This window comes from Gossypium raimondii, chromosome 4, assembly GCF_025698545.1.
Source record: "Gossypium raimondii isolate GPD5lz chromosome 4, ASM2569854v1, whole genome shotgun sequence".
NCBI lineage: Eukaryota > Viridiplantae > Streptophyta > Magnoliopsida > Malvales > Malvaceae > Gossypium > Gossypium raimondii.
In genome coordinates this window covers 43749412-43773000 of record NC_068568.1, presented here as the reverse complement: position 1 = coordinate 43773000, position 23589 = coordinate 43749412, and positions in this window count along the sequence as shown.

Genomic DNA, 23589 nt, shown 5'->3' with positions numbered 1-23589 from the left:
AGCCTTAGCCTTGGGGTACTCCAACCTTGAATTGATTCTTGAAACAAAATTTCCCTTCCAAGCGGTAAGCTGGTTATAGCAATCGAGGATCCCTCAAACCGCCAACTCTTCCTTTCGTAGTCGATCCCAATATCACCTGCAAATCGACCGTTGTCAAATTTCCAACCACGTGGCACTTACCCGTAATTCAAGATTTCAACAACCTTACGATCTGAAAAGCCCAACTCAAATTAACGGCCTCAATTGTGTGGTCGTTTAAATCTGATTACTCTCCCTTAACGGAATTTAACAAGCTTTTTCCAATTGAACACGACAATTTGTTCGTGGGATTTTGAATACAGTACTACCGACTCAACTTCCCAACTGTACGTCAAATGCGCTTTTTAAGTTGAAATTGAATCAACTTTGAGGGACGAATTTGTACTATCACATATACCGAAGGGATAGCGAATAATGAATTGAGAGGTTTTTTTAGCGGATTCGTATCTCATGATTTTTTTGTTGGAGTAATTTTCGGGCTAAAGCTAAAATGGATTTAGTTAATCATGGAAAGAATTATGTTTGCAAATAAATGATTTAAATGGAATTTTAGAAAGTAGAAAAGGGCAAGGCCTTAGAAGGAAATTAAACCAAAAAGTTAAAAGTAAAAGAAAAAAAAGAATGAAACAACACAATGAAAAGTAACGCCGAAAGGGGTTAAAATAGAGAATTTATTAAATGCCAAAGGTAAAAGTGTGCTCAGTTGGTTGTAGCCACTAGGTATTTATTCACACTTTTAGTGCTAAAATTTAGTTAGATTTTTCCTAAATATTATCACTAAATAATTCTAAATTTAAAAATCAAATTTAAACTAGAATTTAAACTAATTACAAAGTTGTAACAATATAAAAAATCATTCAATCTTTATCCAGCCACTATTAAAAAAATCTTCAACCCTTCAATCTTTATCCAGTCATCTTTGAATCTTCAATCTTTTAATCAAGCCATCATCTTTGCTTTTTGTTCCAATTTAGCCCCTTTTTTTTGTAAAAGTTTGAATTCAACACACCAACTTCATTCTTGATAAGAAAAATCCAAATTTAATAGCATTTTATTTGATAATTAGCCAAAAATAAATATATTAAAAATATGAATTTATCTTGCTATCAAATACTATAAATTATATTTTAGTAAAATATTAAAACACTATTTAAAAGTTAGAAAATTATTAATATTAAAAGTTACTGTGAAATTATAGTTCTAATATTAAATAATTTTATTAAAATATTTCAAAATATTTTTAATATTTTAATATTTAAAAATTAAATGTAAAATTTTTAATAACCATATATATGTTTAATATGACAAGGTATAAATGCATATAAGGATGATAAGTGGAGTATTTCCTTTGAACATCCAATGGACATCTCCTATAAATTTTATTCACAATAACTAATTATCCTAAAGGGCTTATTAGAGTTACACCAGTAGTGGTTTCCTTTACCCCAACACCCAAATTATCAAACATTTTACAAGAAACATAAGAGTGGGTGGATCCAATATCAATTGAGACAAAGTATAGAACATAATAATAGTAAAGATACTTACGATGACATCGGATGCATCCTTTTCCTTAGGTCCCCTAACGACGTAAACTAGGGTAGGTTGCTTAGCCTCGGTTCAATTTGTGCCGGTAGCTACAGTATTTGCAGCCTGGTTCTGGCCACGACCACTCGAAGGTAATTGGCTTGCTCTTTAATTTTAGGCCAGAGCTTGCGTTTGATCGATTTGTCAAGAGCATTCCCTCGCCATATGCTCCATCGATCCACATTTAAAGCAAGCCCCCAATTTCTTCCAATACTCGTTCGGGTGACGTTTTCCACAACATTTATAGTTGTGGACCCCATCCCTAGAGTCAATTACTGCAACCCTTTGCTACGGTTTACCCTCTCTGGTCCGTTTTATAAGACGGGGGTTTGAACCAATAGAACCAGAATCTCTCTTAAATGAGACCTTATTCTTCCCTCATTTCTCACGTTCCACTTACTTAATCTCTTCTACAATCTTGGCTTTCTCTACTAGGGTCTCAAAAACCCGTTCTTCGTGTGGAGCAACATGAATTTTGAGGTCAAAACGCAGCCCATTCTCGAACCTCACACATTTATCCTATTCCATGGTGACCATACCCTGAGCATATCGGCTGAGTCTTAGAAATTTAGCCTCATATTATGTCATGATCCTTTCTCCTTGCTTTAGCTCAATAAACTCGAGCATGCGAGCCTCTACATACCTAGTGCCCACATACTTCTTCTGGAAGGCCACTTGGAAATACTCCTAGGTTATTCGCTTAGCCTGTATACCCATTACCACAGACTGCCACCAACGATAGGCCTCCTTTCTAAGCAAGAACACAATGCATTTAAATTTGTGCTCCGGAGTACAGTCTAAGTCCTCCAAGATCCTTTTTGTTGACTCCATCCAATACTCAGCCACCGTGGGAGTTGTTCCAGCAAAACCTTTGAATGTCTCAGCCCCATTCGATCGAAACCTCTCTACAACAGACCCACGGCTCTCCAATTCAGTTTGGGCTCCAACAACTCTTTGAAACACTCTCAAGATTACTTGTGTCACGGTGTCATTTATGTCCTCGTATCCTCTACCACCATTGGTGGTGGAGTTTTCAACATATTACTTTTCAAAAATCGAGTTCTCGCCCTGAACAGTCGTCGGCTCTACAAGTGCAGCCCTACGTGGCCTACCCTTACCATGTCTACTTTGGGTATTCATAGTGATCTTTTGAGAGTTTTAAATCTAAAGTATACCTATATTTTTCAAACAAAATTTCAAGCATTAGTTATCCTCCTAAATGTTCACAATCTTAAATTTACAATTTATCTAAAGTTTAATAGTAACTAAAGTAGGACCGACATCAGAGTCTCAGATTTAATTTCCTGTAGAAAACTAATTTTTCAAAAACTTATGGCACTGTTTTTCCCAAAATACCCATTTAATGCATGCATGCAAACTCATTCAAGTTTCCATAGACCAAGTTTAAAAACCCTGGCTTTGATACCACCAAATGTAACCTCTTCAATCCAGCCTAGATATTACACCCGAATTTGAGAGATTACACCAACCACTAAAATGGCCCAACAGAGTTATTGTCGCTTATAAAACAGTAGTGTTAAAACATTTGATTAATTTTAATAGAAAACTTAATCTATTTTCAAAAAAATTTACGAGTTATCAAATACCGATTTAGATTGACTTTCCTATGTAATAGTGACCCTTTTTTATAAACAAATCTTAGTTAATTTTCCATCCATTTATTACTACAATTTCAATTACAATCTAGCAATGAAAAAATGATATTCACTCAATTTTAATTTAATAAAAATCAGATTTTATGCATAAAAATTAAAAACCATGCTTAAACATAAAATTAAATGTCATGCATGCGATTTAAACCTAAATCCTAAATCTCATGCCACAAATCAAAAATAAAATAATATAGTCTCTAAATAACAAAATATCAAATAATAAATCTAAAGTAATTTAATAAAACAAAATCGAGTCAAGTCCCTTCGGATGCCGTGTTCGCGTCCTAACCTGGCGGGTCATCTGTAGAGATTGGAAATAAAAAGGGAGTGAGCTATAAAGCTTAGTGTGAGTTCAATCACAAGAAAATCAATGCAAATGATAAACATATGGTAAGCATGTCATATAGAATTAATTCACAATGGCAGTTTCAGAATACCATCATGTCATATCACTCAACAATATACATATAAAAATATATGTCATCATAAATTCCAGTTTTGTATGCACATGTTTTATGGATGCCATACAACTTTGATTTTAATGAATAGATCCTACCCCACTACTACACACCACAATGGGAGTTTCCTAAACTTTGTCCACCAACACACCGGGTTGTGGTTTTACCACTACTAGTTCGCAGATGAAATTGCCAAAGGTTGTGGACACACAACAAATCTCTACAGATGGAATCGCCTCTAGCTATGGATTTCACAATAAATAACTCGCAGATAGAATCGCCTTTGGTTATGGATACACAACAAATTTTTGTAGATAAACGCCAATCTTCCTCTGTTCATATCGTCCCACCATGCAATGCAATGTGTTATACATATAATGATCGATACGGTAATAATTATTATGCTTATCACAAATCTAATCACCAACCAAAAACATGCTTTATCATGTATACAATTTAACGATAACATAAGGCATGTTGATCATACAAAACATAATACGAGTGTATTAGGCATAAATTTTCACAAATCATTGCATATTTTGTCAAAAATAAAATAATATAGTCTCTAAATAACAAAATATCAAATAATAAATCTAAAGTAATTTAATAAAACAAAATCGAGTCAAGTCCTTCGGATGCCGTGTTCAAGGCCCTAACTCAAGCGGTCATCTGTAGAGATTGGAAATAAAAAGGGAGTGAGCTATAAAGCTTAGTGTGAGTTCAATCACAAGAAAATCAATGCAAATGATAAACATATGGTAAGCATGTCATATAGAATTAATTCACAATGGCAGTTTCAGAATACCATCATGTCATATCACTCAACAATATACATATAAAAATATATGTCATCATAAATTCCAGTTTTGTATGCACATGTTTTATGGATGCCATACAACTTTGATTTTTAACAGAATAGATCCTACCCCACTACTACACACCACAATGGGAGTTTCCCTAAACTTTGTCCACCAACACACCGGGTTGTGGTTTTTACCACTACTAGTTCGCAGATGAAATTGCCAAAGGTTGTGGACACACAACAAATCTCTACAGATGGAATCTGCCTCTAGCTATGGATTTCACAATAAATAACTCGCAGATAGAATCTGCCTTTGGTTATGGATACACAACAAATTTTTGTAGATAAACTGCCAATCTTCCTCTGTTCATATCGTCCCACCCCATGCAATGCAATGTGTTATACATATAACAGATCGATACGGTAATAATTATTATGCTTATCACAAATCTAATCACCAACCAAAAACATGCTTTATCATGTATACAATTTAACGATAACATAAGGCATGTTGATCATACAAAACATAATACGAGTGTATTAGGCATAAATTTTTCACAAATCATTGCATATTTTTGTCAAAAATAAAATAATATAGTCTCTAAATAACAAAATATCAAATAATAAATCTAAAGTAATTTAATAAAACAAAATCGAGTCAAGTCCCTTCGGATGCCGTGTTCGCGTCCTAACCTGGCGGGTCATCTCTAGAGATTGGAAATAAAAAGGGAGTGAGCTATAAAGCTTAGTGTGAGTTCAATCACAAGAAAATCAATGCAAATGATAAACATATGGTAAGCATGTCATATAGAATTAATTCACAATGGCGCTTTGAATACCATCATGTCATATCACTCAACAATATACATATAAAATATATGTCATCATAAATTCCAGCTTTTGTATGCACATGTTTTATGGATGCCATACAACTTTGATTTTTAATGAATAGATCCTACCCCACTACTACACACCACAATGGGAGTTTCCTGAACTTTGTCCACCAACACACCGGGTTGTGGTTTTACCACTACTAGTTCGCAGATGAAATTGCCAAAGGTTGTGGACACACAACAAATCTCTACAGATGGAATCGCCTCTAGCTATGGATTTCACAATAAATAACTCGCAGATAGAATCGCTTTGGTTATGGATACACAACAAATTTTGTAGATAAACGCCAATCTTCCTCTGTTCATATCGTCCCACCCCATGCAATGCAATGTGTTATACATATAATGATCGACACGGTAATAATTATTATGCTTATCACAAATCTAATCACCAACCAAAAACATGCTTTATCATGTATACAATTTAACGATAACATAAGGCATGTTGATCATACAAAACATAATACGAGTGTATTAGGCATAAATTTTTCACAAATCATTGCATATTTTTGTCAAAAATAAAATAATATAGTCTCTAAATAACAAAATATCAAATAATAAATCTAAAGTAATTTAATAAAACAAAATCGAGTCAAGTCCCTTCGGATGCCGTGTTCAAGTCCCTAACTCAAGGGGTCATCTCAGAGAGATTGGAAATAAAAGGAGTGAGCTATAAAGCTTAGTGTGAGTTCAATCACAAGAAAATCAATGCAAATGATAAACATATGGTAAGCATGTCATATAGAATTAATTCACAATGGCAGTTTCAGAATACCATCATGTCATATCACTCAACAATATACATATAAAAATATATGTCATCATAAATTCCAGTTTTGTATGCACATGTTTTATGGATGCCATACAACTTTGATTTTTAACAGAATAGATCCTACCCCACTACTACACACCACAATGGGAGTTTCCCTGAACTTTGTCCACCAACACACCGGGTTGTGGTTTTTACCACTACTAGTTCGCAGATGAAATTGCCAAAGGTTGTGGACACACAACAAATCTCTACAGATGGAATCTGCCTCTAGCTATGGATTTCACAATAAATAACTCGCAGATAGAATCTGCCTTTGGTTATGGATACACAACAAATTTTTGTAGATAAACTGCCAATCTTCCTCTGTTCATATCGTCCCACCCCATGCAATGCAATGTGTTATACATATAACAGATCGATACGGTAATAATTATTATGCTTATCACAAATCTAATCACCAACCAAAAACATGCTTTATCATGTATACAATTTAACGATAACATAAGGCATGTTGATCATACAAAACATAATACGAGTGTATTAGGCATAAATTTTTCACAAATCATTGCATATTTTTGTCAAAAATAAAATAATATAGTCTCTAAATAACAAAATATCAAATAATAAATCTAAAGTAATTTAATAAAACAAAATCGAGTCAAGTCCCTTCGGATGCCGTGTTCGCGTCCTAACCTGGCGGGTCATCTGTAGAGATTGGAAATAAAAAGGGAGTGAGCTATAAAGCTTAGTGTGAGTTCAATCACAAGAAAATCAATGCAAATGATAAACATATGGTAAGCATGTCATATAGAATTAATTCACAATGGCGCTTCGAATACCATCATGTCATATCACTCAACAATATACATATAAAATATATGTCATCATAAATTCCAGCTTGTATGCACATGTTTTATGGATGCCATACAACTTTGATTTTAATGAATAGATCCTACCCCACTACTACACACCACAATGGGAGTTTCACGAACTTTGTCCACCAACACACCGGGTTGTGGTTTTTACCACTACTAGTTCGCAGATGAAATTGCCAAAGGTTGTGGACACACAACAAATCTCTACAGATGGAATCTGCCTCTAGCTATGGATTTCACAATAAATAACTCGCAGATAGAATCTGCCTTTGGTTATGGATACACAACAAATTTTTGTAGATAAACTGCCAATCTTCCTCTGTTCATATCGTCCCACCCCATGCAATGCAATGTGTTATACATATAACAGATCGATACGGTAATAATTATTATGCTTATCACAAATCTAATCACCAACCAAAAACATGCTTTATCATGTATACAATTTAACGATAACATAAGGCATGTTGATCATACAAAACATAATACGAGTGTATTAGGCATAAATTTTTCACAAATCATGCATATATAGTAATAATTCAGACATTCAAATCATGAATTTCAATTTTCATATTAACAAGATTCAATCGAGAGAAACAAAACGTTAAAAATAGTTTAGGGACCATTCAAGGACTAAATTGAACAAAGTATAGAATTGTTAGGCAAAAATTGTAAAATCTAAGAAATAGGGACACACGACCATATGACTGGAACATGTGGGAATTCTGGACTATGTGGAGGGGTTACAAGATCGTGTGGCTAGGCTATGTGACAGACTGTGGCCATGTGGAAATTGCAAAATTAAGTTATAGGGGAGACACGGCCGTGCGAAGAGGTTTTGGTCGTGTGGTTCATGAACTAGACTAGGGTTTTAGGGGAGACATGGTCGTATGAGGGGTCGTGTGGTCCACATGCCTGTGTGGCCCTATCCTATGCACGATTTTATCTCGATTCACTTGTAAAAGAACACACACCTGTCATTAAGGTCTCGAGCGACATTCCTTACGTTCAAATCTGATCTGGGGTACCTAAATCGGGTCCTTCAAACAACAATTATACAGGAGTTAAAGTTTGATTTCAAGATTTGACAATGTTATCGAAAGATCTAGCAAGAATTGAGAAAGATTGGGTAATCAAGTTACAAGATTAACGTGGATCGATGCTATTCCAAAAATTACAATTCTACTATTAGGAACAATTGAACTCACTGAACTTGGATGAGAGAAACAAGTGCTATCAATGGCGAGATTAGCTATCGGTGGAAAATGGTTCACACTTAGGATTGATTTTGATTCGGGAAATGAAAGCAATTTCAGCAATTGGAGAGAAAAATATTTGCAAAGAAAAAGATGAAAAAGAAAGGGAAGAAGAAATAGGGGAAAGAAGGTAAATTTTAGTTTAATTTGGAAAAGGAAACTATAATTCAATTGTAATTAGGAAAAGAGATTAACCTAGGATTTTCAAACTTTAGGGGTTGTTTGGGTAATTAATCCATCTTGTTGAAAATAAAAAGGGAATAAGGAGTAAAAGTAGTATGGCTTAAACCTAAGGTGCCAAGGAGAAGGAGTGTGCTTAACCGTTGGGCTACTACCCATACTAAAGTTTTTACTCCATTAAATATTTGTTTTAGAGTGATTTTCATCCTAGTTTGCTAAAATTAAAAAGAAAAGAAATGGGAGAGGTGTGGATAGAACCTAAATCTTTTAAGGAGTACACTAACTACTTAACCATCAAACCAAAATCATCTTTTGGTTGTTTATTTCATCTAAACGTATATATTTTAGGGTGTACGTTACAAGAAATATTAAAAGGAAAACGTTCATACCGAGAGAAAAAAGAGAAGATTTAAGATAATTTGACCATTGATTCGCATGGGTCTCCAAGAGAGAAACCCTACACGGTCTAGTTTAGTTAATAGCAATCCAATAGTAACTAGGTCTACCTTTAACAAAGATTTTGGTCTATGATTGGTGTTTTCTTCTTTTCTTTGTCTATTCACGTGAACTTATACATCCGCCATTATACATTAGCTATACTTAATATGTGGTTAAATCAAATAATGATTTCGTTGATATTTAATTTATTTATTTCGTTTTAAAAAAGAGAGCATTTATTATTTTGTTTAAAATCAAATTTAAACGTTATTTTGATGTTTTTAAAATTACCATATATATCTTTATGCTTTTCTAAAGTAAAGCATTAGTCCTTTTATTTTATAGATGCAATATAGTAGTATATTTTAGTTTTTTTTCATAAAATTAAAATTAGCACAAAAATTATTAACATTTTGTTAAATTGATTTATATTTTATTTTAAAAATATTTATATATAGTTTTAATTGAAATTTCGGAAAAATATAAAATAGTAATACTAATATTTGTAATTAATAACATAAATATAAATATTATTTGTTTGGCCTAAATTTATAGTACAAATTTTCAAGTAATTTTACAAAAGATATTCAAGTAAAAGCTGAAATTTTGTAAATTTGCACTTATTATTATTATTATTATTCTAAACTCTTAATCATAGTTCACTAATTATCAAACATTGTAAATTTTGTACAAAAGTTTAACAAATAAATATATCCTATTTTAATAAATACACATGGCCAACTCTCACGGGTTAAAAACTAGTTGGGTAATATTTGTCTCAATTCAACTTTATATCTAAAACTCATATTAAGCATCATAGAGATTTTTAAAAAGCTTCTCAAAACAGAAAAGTAATTTTAATAAATCGTTTATATTTCTTTAACATGTAAATATTTTTATTCGTCAAGTTATTTTTATTAAATAAACACCAAATAAAAATAAATAAATAAAATCATTTTTATGAACAATTTTTCTTTTCATATATATTTGTTATAGGAGATTGTAGACGTTGAGGACCATATGTCACTTTTTAAAGATAATTGAATGAACCAACTAAGGGCGAAGGGCGAATCCAAGGGTCTTCCTAAATTATTCCAATTTTCATTTTAACCATCACAATAAGTATTTAAAGTAGGATAAATTAGGTTTGATATCCCCATATTTTTAATTCCTTTAGTTTTGACAAAAAAAATTTGACTTTTCTTATATAGGTTTTAGGTTTAAGGGTGTAGAAAGTCCTCAAACTTTAAAAAAGAAAACAATTAAGTCCTTTTTTTTGCATTCAATTGGGTACTTGAACTTTCAGAATGCATCAAAAAGACCCTCAAAATTTTCCAAAAAAAGCAATTAAGCCCCTATTTTTTTTTGCAATCAATTAGGTACTTAAATTGTCAAAATGCATCAAAAAGACCCTCAAATTTTTTCAAAAAAGGCAATTAAACTCCTTTTTTTATGCACTCAATTGCCAAAATGCATAAAAAAGGTGTTTTGACCGTTAAATTTAACTGCCCCTAATTTTTTTCCTATTAAAGTCACCCCGTGTCACAATCACTGCATCACATGTGACAAAAAATTATAAAAAAATTAAAAACAACAAAAAATATAAAAATTATTAAACTTTAATAAAATATAAAATTTTTTAAAAATTAATAAAAATTAGAAAGAAAAAATATAAAAATATTTAAAATTTATAAAAATTGTAAAATTTTATAAAATGCATCAAAAAGTATAAAATGCATCAAAAAGGCCTTTTAACCATTAACTTTAACTGTTGACCATTAAAGTTAATGATCCTCAGTTTGTTTCAGTTAAAGCCATCACGTGTCTCAACACAGCGTGACATGTGGCGAAAATGATAAAAAATAAAAATCAGTAAAATTTATAGAAAAATTATAAAATTCATCTTTTGGTGTGATAATTTTATAATTCTTTTACGAATTTTATATTTCTTTACATTTTTTTATCATTTTCTTACGACTTTATAAAATTATATATATTTCTATATTTCTATATATTTTATAATTTTTTATGATTTTTATAAAATTTTAAAATTTTTTATAATTTTTTACAATTTTTATAATCTTTTTCTAAATAATAAAAATTAATATTTTTATATATTTTTATTAAAAATTAATAATTTTTATAACTTTTATTGGTTTGTATTTTGTATTATTTTTTTACCACGTGTCACATTGTGATTTTGACACTTGGTGACTTTAACTGAAAAATTAGGGGCGGATAGTTATAACAGTCAACCGTTAAAATTAACGGTCAAAGAGCCTTTTTGATGCATTTTGTCAGTTCAAGTACCCAATTGAGTGCAAAAAAAAAAACAGGAGCTTAATTGCTTTTTTTTTTTTTTGAAAAAGTTTGAGGACATTTTTTATGCATTTTGAAAGTTTAAGTATCTAATTGAGTGAAAAAGAGAAAGGAACTTAATTATTATTTTTTTAACTTTGAGGAGTTTTTACAGCTGTAAGCCTAAATTTTATAATTTTGTATGATAAAATTTATGGGTTTAAATCTCACTATTTTAAGGAAGATCTGTATGACATTTTTAATCAATTAAATAAATTTTTGGTTAATTAATCTTAATATTACTATTACAAATTTTACTTTCGTATTATAAAATAATTCTATATATACCTATTAATTTGTTTTTAATAATATAACTTTAATTCACATGCAAATTTTTATTTCATTAAGAGAAACTTATGATACATTTTGCAATATTAATAAAATAAATAGAATAAAATGCTGGACACTATCTCTCTCCACAAAAATAAAATCAGATATATTTTATATATTGTTTATCCCTTTAACCAAACTTCTGGGTTTTGTCTGCAACTGAAATATATTTATTTTGTTGACTGTATAGCAGTTAATGAAGAACTGCTCCAAACCCCATTTTTCCCTCTTATTAATTCTCCCTTTGACTCAAAATAAATCCTTTTCAATGGCTATATACGATCAATCTAACAAATAGGGTTTTGAATGTAACAACTTTGTTTTATAGCACAATAATTTTGCAGTTAATTAAATGTTCCAATAATTTTGTGGCTGCTCAATGTCAAAAAGTTGCTCTCTTTTATGTCCAACTCTAAAGTTGTGGTTCTAAACTGCATTTTACAACTCATGCAAAAATATTACTTCTTTATATAAAAATATTTATTTAACAATATCTTTTTATAAAAAATCAAAATATTTAAATATCCATATAATTTTTTTAATTTTGTTTGATTTTTAGTAATTGCAACACTCGTTCAGTCGTTTTGAACATGCCACGCGCATTACCAACTATCCTGCTCACCACCTTGCATGTTTTGGTATTGATAATAATAGTATTAGTACCAACAACTTATGGATATAATTTTAAGTAATCTGGAGATGATTTTATTAGATTGGTAACTTTGAAAAAATTTAATCTTTATGGATCATAAAACAACATAGAAGGTATCTTAATTCTATTAAAAAATATTTGTATTTAGGGATGGTAATGGAGTAGGTTAGGAACAAATATTGTTCAATCCATCACTGTTCTACAATTGGCACGGTCTCGTTCCATATTGGACATATAATCTTAAAAACCTCAATCACTTCCATGGATGTTGAATACACCCATCCTTGTCCTGCTCCGCTTCATTTCAATTTTAATTTTGCTACTTATATTTATAATTTTAATCTTTTTAAAGTCAAGTAAATATTTAAATATAAAATATATGAATTTTTTTAATTTTATGTTATTACATATTTACCCGTTTAATAGTTTATCCATACAAAGATAAAATAGTAATTTTCATATAGTGGAGAGGGTTAGAGTGGGGCAAGCCATTATCATCCATCCCGTCTTACCTCGCATGCACTTTTCAAAAGAAAAATATGTTCTATTCAAAGTGGATTAATTCAAAGTATATCAATCGGTTGAATTTTGTCATCCTTATATACATCGATAATCCACTTCACATGTTGTGACCCAACAAAATAAATATTTGTGATTGAATTTGTGTTTAACAAAAAAAATTGGTTTATTCCACCCCAGTCTCATGGGGCATTTTCTCATTTAATATATGTTCCTGCCAATGTATTGAATTGGTCCCAATCTAAAAATCAAAATTAAAATTGCAATAGAAATAATTAATGGTATATGAGACATCTACTTATTTGAGCTTTAATTAATTTTTTCTTTTATTTATTATTTCCCCGTTGGCTCAATTAGCATTTACTTATATGAGCTAGCTATTGAATTAGAAACAGATCATCAAAGAGATAACCCCGAAAATGACTCATAAAGTCTAAAATGTACGAAAATATTAGCCAAAATTATTGAAGAAATAATTATGGCTTTTTTTTTGGGAGGGTTGGTCCATTTATTGCTTTAAATAATAGGTCTAAATTATTGCTTTGCATAATGGAACATAATTATGTACTTTGGATAACATGATTTTTAATAAATAAAATAAAACATTGCATGCCTCCATTACAAAGATAAACATTAGGTAAACTTTTGGGGTTAATGTCTGCTATTTTTCATTTTACACAAGTAAAGTACTCAAATAAGTTGCTATATTATTAGAAAACCTCTAAAATAGAAAGATAAAAAGGAATGGCAATTTTATAATTAAATTATAACTCAAGCCTTCAAATATAAAATACAAGTAGTTTCAATTAAGCAAAATGTTTGGGTGCTATACAAAGTGTTGTTCTACATATATATATTCAATACCCATGTTCCAAAATTTACCTTTGGGAAAGCTTTGACACTTTATATATGGTAATAAATTTATAGTAATGGTAGTGACCCAAGCTAAAAATTCCATTTTCAATACTTAACTGCTGATGGTTAAAGTTTAAAGGGATAGCTTTATCATTTGGTTCATGAGATGTGAGGAAGATTTATTGAGGTGGGTTCAAGGCATTAGTAAGTGCAATCCTTAGTGGTTTGGATTTTTTTGGGTGTAGATTTTATAATTTTGGGAGTTATGTGAGAAAAATAAATAGAATATTATAAAAATATGATTGATACAATATCATGTAAACACGGGTTTAGCTTCCCCTTATTGCCTATGTATCTATTATTATCTAATAATAATACAAATTTAATCAATATTTGTAAGTAAAAGATTCACAAATAATCTTTTTTGTATTCATTATTATTTAATATAAATTTAATTAACATATCAAGTAGGGGTGAAGTTAGAAAATTTTTTAGGGAAGAATTAATTTGTATATTTTCATGAAAATTAAAGTACAATTTTATTATATATTAACTTAAATTTTCATAAATTTATTCATTTTAAAAGAGTCTAAACCTCTGTCAACCCCAATCATCGCCTCCGATATCAAAAGACTCGCAAATTCACCGTAAAAGATTATTATGAGTGTATTGAAAACATAATGAATGAGATTTTAAGCGTAAAAAAATTATAGAAAATAATATTATTGAAGTGCCAAATAATTGTTTTTCCTTGTATTTAGTAAAAGCATTGTATTGAAGTAGAAAAAATAAATCTTTAGTAATTTAATAATTAAATAATCATTAAACGGTATTTTGAATAAAATAAAATAAAATATTTTAAAAATAATTATGACATAGAAGCAATATGAAAATGGTGATTTGGTGTATATAAAGACAAAGAGAGAGAGAGAGAGGACCCATTTAAGAAAAGCAAAAATTGAAGACTTAAATGAATGGTGTGTGGCGTGGAAAGGGTTTAAAGGTGTAAATTTGGGATCCAAGATTTGGATTGGCTAGGAAAGGACAATGGGGACACCCACCTTAAATTCTCTCTTTCATCACTGCCAGCTTTGAGTTTGCATGGTCCAACACTGCCTTAATTACCCTATTAAATGAAATATCCATTACACATTTTAATATTCCACATTGCAACTCTTTCTTCCATTTTTGGAAAAATATTTTCTATCATACTTTTTATCATTATTAAAAAATTAGTTCAACAAAATATATATTAACTCATAAATTCTTCGACAATTCAATGAGTAAATTGAAGGAACATCACACGATTGAAACTCACAACTTACAAAAATAATAATAAGGGTAATATATAAAAAAAAACCCCTCAAAATAATGACAATAAGCTTTTTAACTACGACCTCACAATGTACCGATACTTAATAATATGGGTATTGGAACCTGGACTCCTCACAATAAAATCCTACCCCTAAAGACTTAGAAACATATCCAAACACTTTCATATTATTTCAACAAGTCAAGATATTATAGAACAAAACTAAAAATCATTTAGGCTCAAATGCATCTCATAAACAAATTAAATTAAACACAAATTGAAGCTTATTTAAGAATATAAAAAAAGGATTCAAAGTTTCATTTCAAATTTACAAATACAAACACATTCTAAATCTTTATGTACATGTCAAGATTCTTGTTGCGACATTGAGCCATTTCTCTTCCAAGTCACACATTTCCTATTAAAGTCGCGACACTATGTTATTGTCTTCATAGTTGCGACTCACCCCAGTTTGAAGTCATGACACTATGCTGCTGCCCTCAGTGTTGAAACATCCATCATTTGATATCGCAACAAAAGTTCTATTTTAGCTATTTTTACATTTTAGTCCCTCATTTATTACCAGAGTATCATGAGAATTTTCATAAGCCTACTTATAACCCGAATTTGAATAAAAAATATTTTTAAAAGTTTTAAAACTTAATTGTTTGTATGATTTGTCTTGTTGGATATTGAAGTGAAATTGTAGTTACTTCGACAATCAATGTGACATCTCAAATCTTGGATCCGACAATTAGGTCAGTATTGGTGTAACACCCCTTGCTCGACCTGATCGTCAAGTCCTAGCTACAGGATGTAGCTACAGGATGCTACATTTGTTGTCTGAGTAACTACAACAAATTTCAATGCATTTAATCATCTCAACATGCTTTCAAGTATAAAACACATTTTAATAAGATGTAAAATCACTTCTGGGTTTTATACGAGCTTACGAAAGCTCTTTTACTAACTCAAGGTTGGTTGAGCACATAATTGAAAAGTGCCATATTTATATGAAACATAAGAGTCTCAAATATCTCTTATCCCAAAATGAGTTAAATCTAAGATAATGTTTCTAGATTGTATTGTTGAAAGATTATGATTGTATAATTGCTTACGATCCTGGGAAAATGAATGTAGTGACAGATGTAATGAGTCAAAAGTCAACATTTAACTTGAAGCAATGTCTGCTTAGTTGAATATTGGTGATGATGGCATCTTGTTAGTTGAACTGCAAATAAAGCTTGTGTTGATTGGTTAGATAAAAATAGGTGAAATCCGTAGATACTAAGCTGACAGAGGAGATTAAGGTTGTTTAGTGAAAAGACAATAAGAATTACGACATCAATGTGAATAAATGTCTCTGATTCCATAATCGCATCTGTGTACCTAAATTCAAAGTATTACATTAGCCACCTAAGTGACTCTTCGACTAACGACCACCCAAGACACACCCTGACCTTATAACACCTCAATCTTATCTAGTTATTAGTTATTTATTAATGCGGAAGTAAATTATGAGCCAATTTTAAACTTTTCCTAGGTAATTTAACCTAAGGGCATTTTCATCATTTTACCACTTATGGTAAAACTAACCCAATTTTAGTTCTAAGTGCTTACCGACCTTCTTTTAGTCAAATTATGCAAGGCTAAAAATTTCAACTTAACTTGAGTTCGTTTACTATGTCTAATTCAAGTTTTATTATTAGAGACTAAATTGTAATTTAAAAAATTAGAATACCAATTTAAAGAGACAAAAATTCAAACCCCAAAATCCACATAGTCGTGTCCCCCAAACCATGTGTCATTAAACGACCGTGTTCACGTCGTAAAAAACTTTTAGACTGATTGCACATGCTCGTGTAGAAATCCCATATGGCCACGTGCGATAGCTCCAGTCTCTACATGCCCGTGTGCAACCCCTCACATGCCTATGTGGACAGACACACACCCACGTGAAAACCACTGCACTTATTTTTGCGAAAAACTTATTTTAAAACTCGATTTTGCATATTTTAATGGCCAATTAAACTTAATTTAACTACAGTTAATTAACTTACATATACATACACCTTCAATTGAGTTTTTTAACATCAATCAAGCCAGAAATATATAGAATTAGGCAATCAATTGCATGCATAACAAACACCAAATAAATCAAACAAGTGGCATACCTTAGTCGCTAGTAAACCACTCCATGGAAGCTTCATTTAAACAATCGTTAGTACAAATTCCATGCCTTACACACCGTGTTATAAATCACCGTGTTATCAAGCAACATTACACCGTAAATCATTCAATAATTAAACTCAAACATGCCTCAAAATTATTATAAAACCATCAAAAATACAATGTCCAATGTCCAAAATCCAATTACAACCAAAATTAAAATAATTCCCAGGAGTTCCACAATGCCCGATTACAATCTCTAAAACGTGTAATAAAGTCTCTACCAAGCCTAAATCTCTTGGAACTTTCTTGCTCGGATCCTTAACTCCTCAAGCCCGACGATTATCTACACAAATTGTGAGGGTGTGAGCTTTAAAAAGCTTATTGAATGTTAATAAAAATTACTAGTAAATCAACATCCAAATCATGCTTAAATCACATCTAATCAATCACCAATTATCAGCCATAATAATAAAACATGTCAATTTAATTTCTATATGCTTTATCAATATCAAGAACCAATTATTCATGGTTTACAAACTTCGAATGATATAACAGTAATCACACATAAATATATTGGCATACATTTCTCATGGCTTAATCGGGTGATCATACATCAGATAAACATATATTCAAACTCCCATAAATATCAGATATATTTCACCGAGTTAAGAGGGCCGAAGCACACGCTCCCTTATAGCGCCTCAAATAACCCAATGAATGGAGGCTTATGCTCAACACTCCTTTATCTACTCTAAACAAATCAGTCCACCTAAAGCCATATGCTTACAATGTCACAAATAAAGGTGAGTACTCACAAATCTTATGGCATGCCAACTATATCCAATGGATCCACCATGCATGTTGCCAATATATTCAGTCAAACATGGCATATAAATCAATCAATATTTTGCTCAATTTAATGTGACAAAATGCTTATGTGTAACATGTAACATAGTCATTTAACATAAAATTAAATCAAGCATTTCATTTTCCATTTTCCAATGTTCAATTACCAATTGTAACACAAATATATCATGATCAAAAACTCTAGTAACCATGCTCTAATCATCAATATAATTAGCCTAATTAAATTGCACAAAATCACCTAAATGCTTACTTACCATTATTCAATAAAAATTTAACTATTGTACATATAACATCAATCTTGCAAAAGTAAGCCATTCAACCATAATTAATCAATTGAAATAATCAATTAAGCTATTAATTAAACATAAATGAGGGTTGTAGTGGCCCAAATTCATTTGGCCCAAACAAAACAAAAACCAAAAAAATAATATTAATATCAAAGTCCATTTACAAAAAAAAAATAGATTGGCCCAAATTACAAGCCCAAACCTAAACTATCCTAACCCAAACCTGCTAAACCCAATAATCCAACAACCCAATGGCCCAAAACCTAAACATTTTTAGAAACCCTATCCCCCTCTCGCGCTGCAGCCTCGCCACGTTGGAAGGTGTGCTGTCTAACACCCCCTCTACCACCACCACCACCAAAACAATAGAGAAATAGAAGCAAAGAGTAGAAGCAGAAGCAGAGAAAGAAAAGGAAAAAAACGAAAAGAAAAATAAAATATTTGTAATATTCGGCTATAAAGCTCGAATCAATTGTAACTTTCGAAAAAAATAAGATAAAGAATGAAATAGAAGAAAAAAACAAAGCTTAAAAAAAGGGGTAGTTTGTTTTATATTTTTATTTTCGAAGCAAACATAAGCAAACATAAGTGAATAATCATTTTCTTACATTTCATCCTTCATGTTTTATTTTGGTGGTAAATAATGTCTTTGTTATCTCGGGTTACATAGCGATCTAATACATCTATTTTATTGGTTCAAGAGTTTCTCTTTATGATTTCACATATTGCATGCCATAATCGTTCCATTCTACCCTTCTTAAGTGGGAGTGAGAAGTTATTCCTTCGTGAGTTTTTCATCTACGCATAGGATAGTGGACCGCTTTCGGGATACATCCGTACCTATGTCTTAATGAGGTCTCCACTTCCGCACAAACATAGGGAAATGTATTCCCCTGAACTGAACTCTGTCCGTATGAGCCTATAATGGGTGAGGATCGAGGAATCTGTTGGTTCAGATACCTTTACTTTAGAACCAAACCGCATGTAATGAACCCTAAGATCTTACCCTGAGTAGAACCATGTCGGACCTTTAGTAGTTATCCAAATAGATTACAAAGAAGAAATATTTTTTTGCTTTAATTTGTATTCCAGCTTTATACAAAGTGTACTGACTTGTTTTATTTTGTTTTGGAGGTGTTGATTCATGTCCAATTGCTAAATAGAGAGTTTGTCATGGAAAAGGGGTTTATTGATAAAGTGGAAGATAATGCGGACGTATGAATATGGTCAGAGATAGGGACCATGTTCTACGTGAAGCTTTAGCTCAAGTACGAGAAGTGGATGACCATTTGCAAACCCTAGCCGTTCAAGCTGACATTCTGAGCCTAAAATATGAATCAGAGTCGAATCGGGGCCTAAAATTAGCTTGGATTCTTAGGAAAGTTAAGGTTTTGAGTGTTAAGGCGAGGTCGTATATGTATCTACTTTATGTAAAGAAATTTGTTTTCAAGTTGTTCTAATGGAATTGAACTAGAATCAACGCCTTTTCACATGCATCTTTTCCATTCATTAACATTACATTTCATTGAATGCAATAAACTTCATGAAATCTAAAAGTGCGTCGAGTTCAGAACACTAATACAAAGCCTAATGGACAACAAAGTGTTAGAATTCTTTGAAGATATCGAGGGTTTGGAAGGGAAAGATGTTTGTGCCTTTAAAGAGGGAACTGAAAAAGAGAATCTATCATGAATTTGTCCCTACATCCCCAGAAGTGTTTTGAACAACTAGACTGTAGAGATCCCTGTAGTTTTTAGGACCATTTCAAAGTAATATTAAGAACATACCTATTGCTCTAAGGCTGGGAACAATAAGGATTCTTTTTGTGAAAAAGGTGCATGTCCATTATCTTTATTTCAATTAAACAAATGCATTTTTATGTCCCATTTGGCAAACACTTTTCTATTTCCTTCATTCATACTCATACAAAACAATTAATCATTCTTAAATTCATTTGTTCCTTGGGTCTCCTTTTATTCCTATAACATATCTTTGGATATCAATTATATGAGCGGCGCTGCTGCTGACTCAGAGTCTCCTTTTGAGTAAGATATGTGTCTAGAGGAACCTCAGGACTTTGAAGATAAGTAAGATTGTAACTTGTCTCTTGATCTGCTAAGAATAGTAGAGCAAAATGAGAAACATATCTTACCGAATAAAGAGTTAATGGAAATTGTGAGCTTAGAAAATAAACAAGAGAAGAAAGAGGTAAAAACTGGAACCTGTGGAAACAAGGTGAGATCTCATTGAGCTACTCAAAGAATTCAAAGATGTCTTCACATGGTCTTATCAGGCATGCCTGGTCTAAGTACTGATATCGTGGTACATAGGCTTCCCATAAAGAAAGATTGCAATTCGGTTCAACAAAAACTTCGAAGGATGAGACTTGACGTGCTGTTGAAAATAAAAGAAAAGATCAAGAAACAGTTTGATGTTTGTTTTCTACAAGTGACCAAATATTCGAAGTGGGTAGCCAATATAGTCTCCGTCCCTAAGAAAGATGGAAAAGTGCAAATGTGTGTAGACTACAGGGATTTAAATAAGACTAGCTCGAAGGATAATTTTTTGTTGCCTTACATCGATACCTTAGTGGACAACACGGCATGTCATTCACTGTTTTCCTTTATGGATGGTTTCTCTAGATACAACCAGATAAAGATGCATCCTGAAGATATAGATAAGACCACATTCATAACAATATGGGGAACATTTTGTTATAAAGTGATGTCATTCGGGCTGAAATGCGGGAGCAACATATCAAAGAGCCGTGGTAACTTTGTTTCATGATATTATGCGTAAAGAAATTGATGTTTATGTCAATGATATGATCTCAAAATCCCAAACAGAGAGAGAACATGTAAAAGTCTTGAGGAAACTGTTCCTAAGGCTGAGGAAATTCCAGCTAAAGCTGAATCCAACAAAATGTACTTTTGGGGCCACATCGGGCAAATTGTTGGATTTTCTAGTCAGCAAGAAAGGGATTAGGATTGATCTAAATAAAGTTAAAGCTATACAAGAATTACCATCGTCGCATACACAAAATGAGGTTTTAGGGTTTCTTAGGAAGATTAAATTAAGTTGTCCGGTTCATTTCACAACTAACCGAGAAATGTGACCTCATATTTCGTCTCCTTAAGAAACATGATCCAAGTGTATGGGATGAGGAATTCCAGAAGACCTTCGACAAGGTTAAACATTATTTTTCCAATGCTCCAATGCTGATGCCACCTAGCCCAAATAAACCACTGATACTATACTTGACAGTATTTAGAAATTCTATGGGATGTGTACTGGGCTAACATGATGAGTCGGGGAGGAAAGAAAGAGCAATCTATTACCTCAGTAAGAAGTTTACTGAATGCGAGACAAAATATTCGCCAATCGAGAAGTTGAGTTGCACCTTGGTCTGGATCACTTAAAGGCTAAGACAATACATGTTGTATCATACAACTTTGCTCATTTAAAAAATTGACCCTCTAAAGTACATGATGGAGTCGACTACGTTGAATGAGAGAATGGTCTATGGCAAATTCTGTGCAGTTATAGAATACAAAATCAAAGTACTGGAGGTATATGGAGATTCTGCACTAATAATCTATCAGCTTAGAGGTGAATGAGAGATAAGAGACCCCAAGCTGATTGATTATCAAAAGCTGGTTCTTGATTTAGTTAAGGAGTTTGATAACATCACCTTCTACTACCTCCATGGTCAATGTAAACAAACAAGATTTTGTAAAACCTATCTAGTTGAGCATTTATGAGGCACCGACCCATTGTTACAACATCGAGGAAGAAGAAAAGGATAATCACCCATGGTACCATGATATATTGCAATATGTAAGGAAACATGAATACCCTAAGTAGGCAACCGAGAATGATAAAAGGACTCTAAAAAGGTTGGCCAGTGAGTATGCCCTTGATGGGGAGATACGATACAAAAGTAAAAAGGATCAAGTGTTACTGAGATGTGTAGATGCTGTTGAGGCCAAAAAAATCCTAGAAGAAGTCCATAAGGGTGTTTTCAGAACACATTCTAATGGTTTCATAATGGCCAGGCAAATTATAAGATTCAGATACTATTGGTCCACCATGGAAAAGGATTGTACCAATTATGCCAAGAAATGTCATAAATGCCAAATTTATGGAGACAAAATTCATGTGTCTCCTTTACCTCTTTATGTTATGATTTTTCCATGATCTTTCCCTATGTGGGGCATGGATGTCATTGGGTCGATCTCGCCAAAAGCTTCCAATAGACATCGATTCATCTTTGTGGTCATCGATTACTTCACGAAATGGGTAGAAGCCGCTTCTTATGCCAATATCACAAAGTCAGTAGTTAGCAAATTCTTGAAGAAAGAGATCATATGTCGGTATGGAATGCCAGAAAGGATCATATCTGACAATGCATTCAATTTGAACAACAGCATAATGGCAGAGGTTTGTTGTCAATTCAAGATCAAACATCACAACTCGTCACCAAATCGCCCTAAAATGAATTGTGTAGTGGAGGCAACCAATAAGAACATTAAAATATCTTGGGGAAAATGACAGAGACTTATAAAGATTGGCATGAGAAGTTTTTATTTTCCCTCTATAATTATCAAACGTCTATCAGAACATCCACCGAGGCAACACCTTTCTTACTAGTTTATAGAATGGAAGACGTTTTTCCTATTGAAGTCGAGATTCTTTCTCTCTGAGTTTTATCAGAGTTAAAGTTAGATGAAGTAGAATGGATCAAATCTTGATATGATCAGTTGAACTTGATCGAAGAGAAGAGGTTAAAAGTTATCCTGTAACAACCCAATTTTCAGTAGTGTCATAACAGTGATTTGAGATCACTAAATTCGATGAAAAAGTTAGAAAATTTTAATAATTATAAGTTAATCGAGATTTTAGAAATATTTTTGAACTAGTGAATTTTGTGATTTAAAAGAAATTATTAGGTAAATTGAGTAAAAAAAACTAGGTATCGAGACCTCAATATTATAAACTGAGCCGTAAATATTTTTATAAATATTTCCGGAGTGTCATTAGGGTAGTATTAAAGTTTCGTTAAGAAATTTTAACGTTTCGATGGTTAATTGATTAAAAAGGATCGAATTGAAAAAAAATGTATACTCGGGACTTCGTTCCTATAAATCGGACTCTTAAATATTTATTATAAATATTATGAAGTTAGTTGTGTAGTTACTTAGGTTTTAATTAAGTGAAATTGTCTAAATTGAGGTTAATTATAAAAAAGGATTAAATTGTAATAT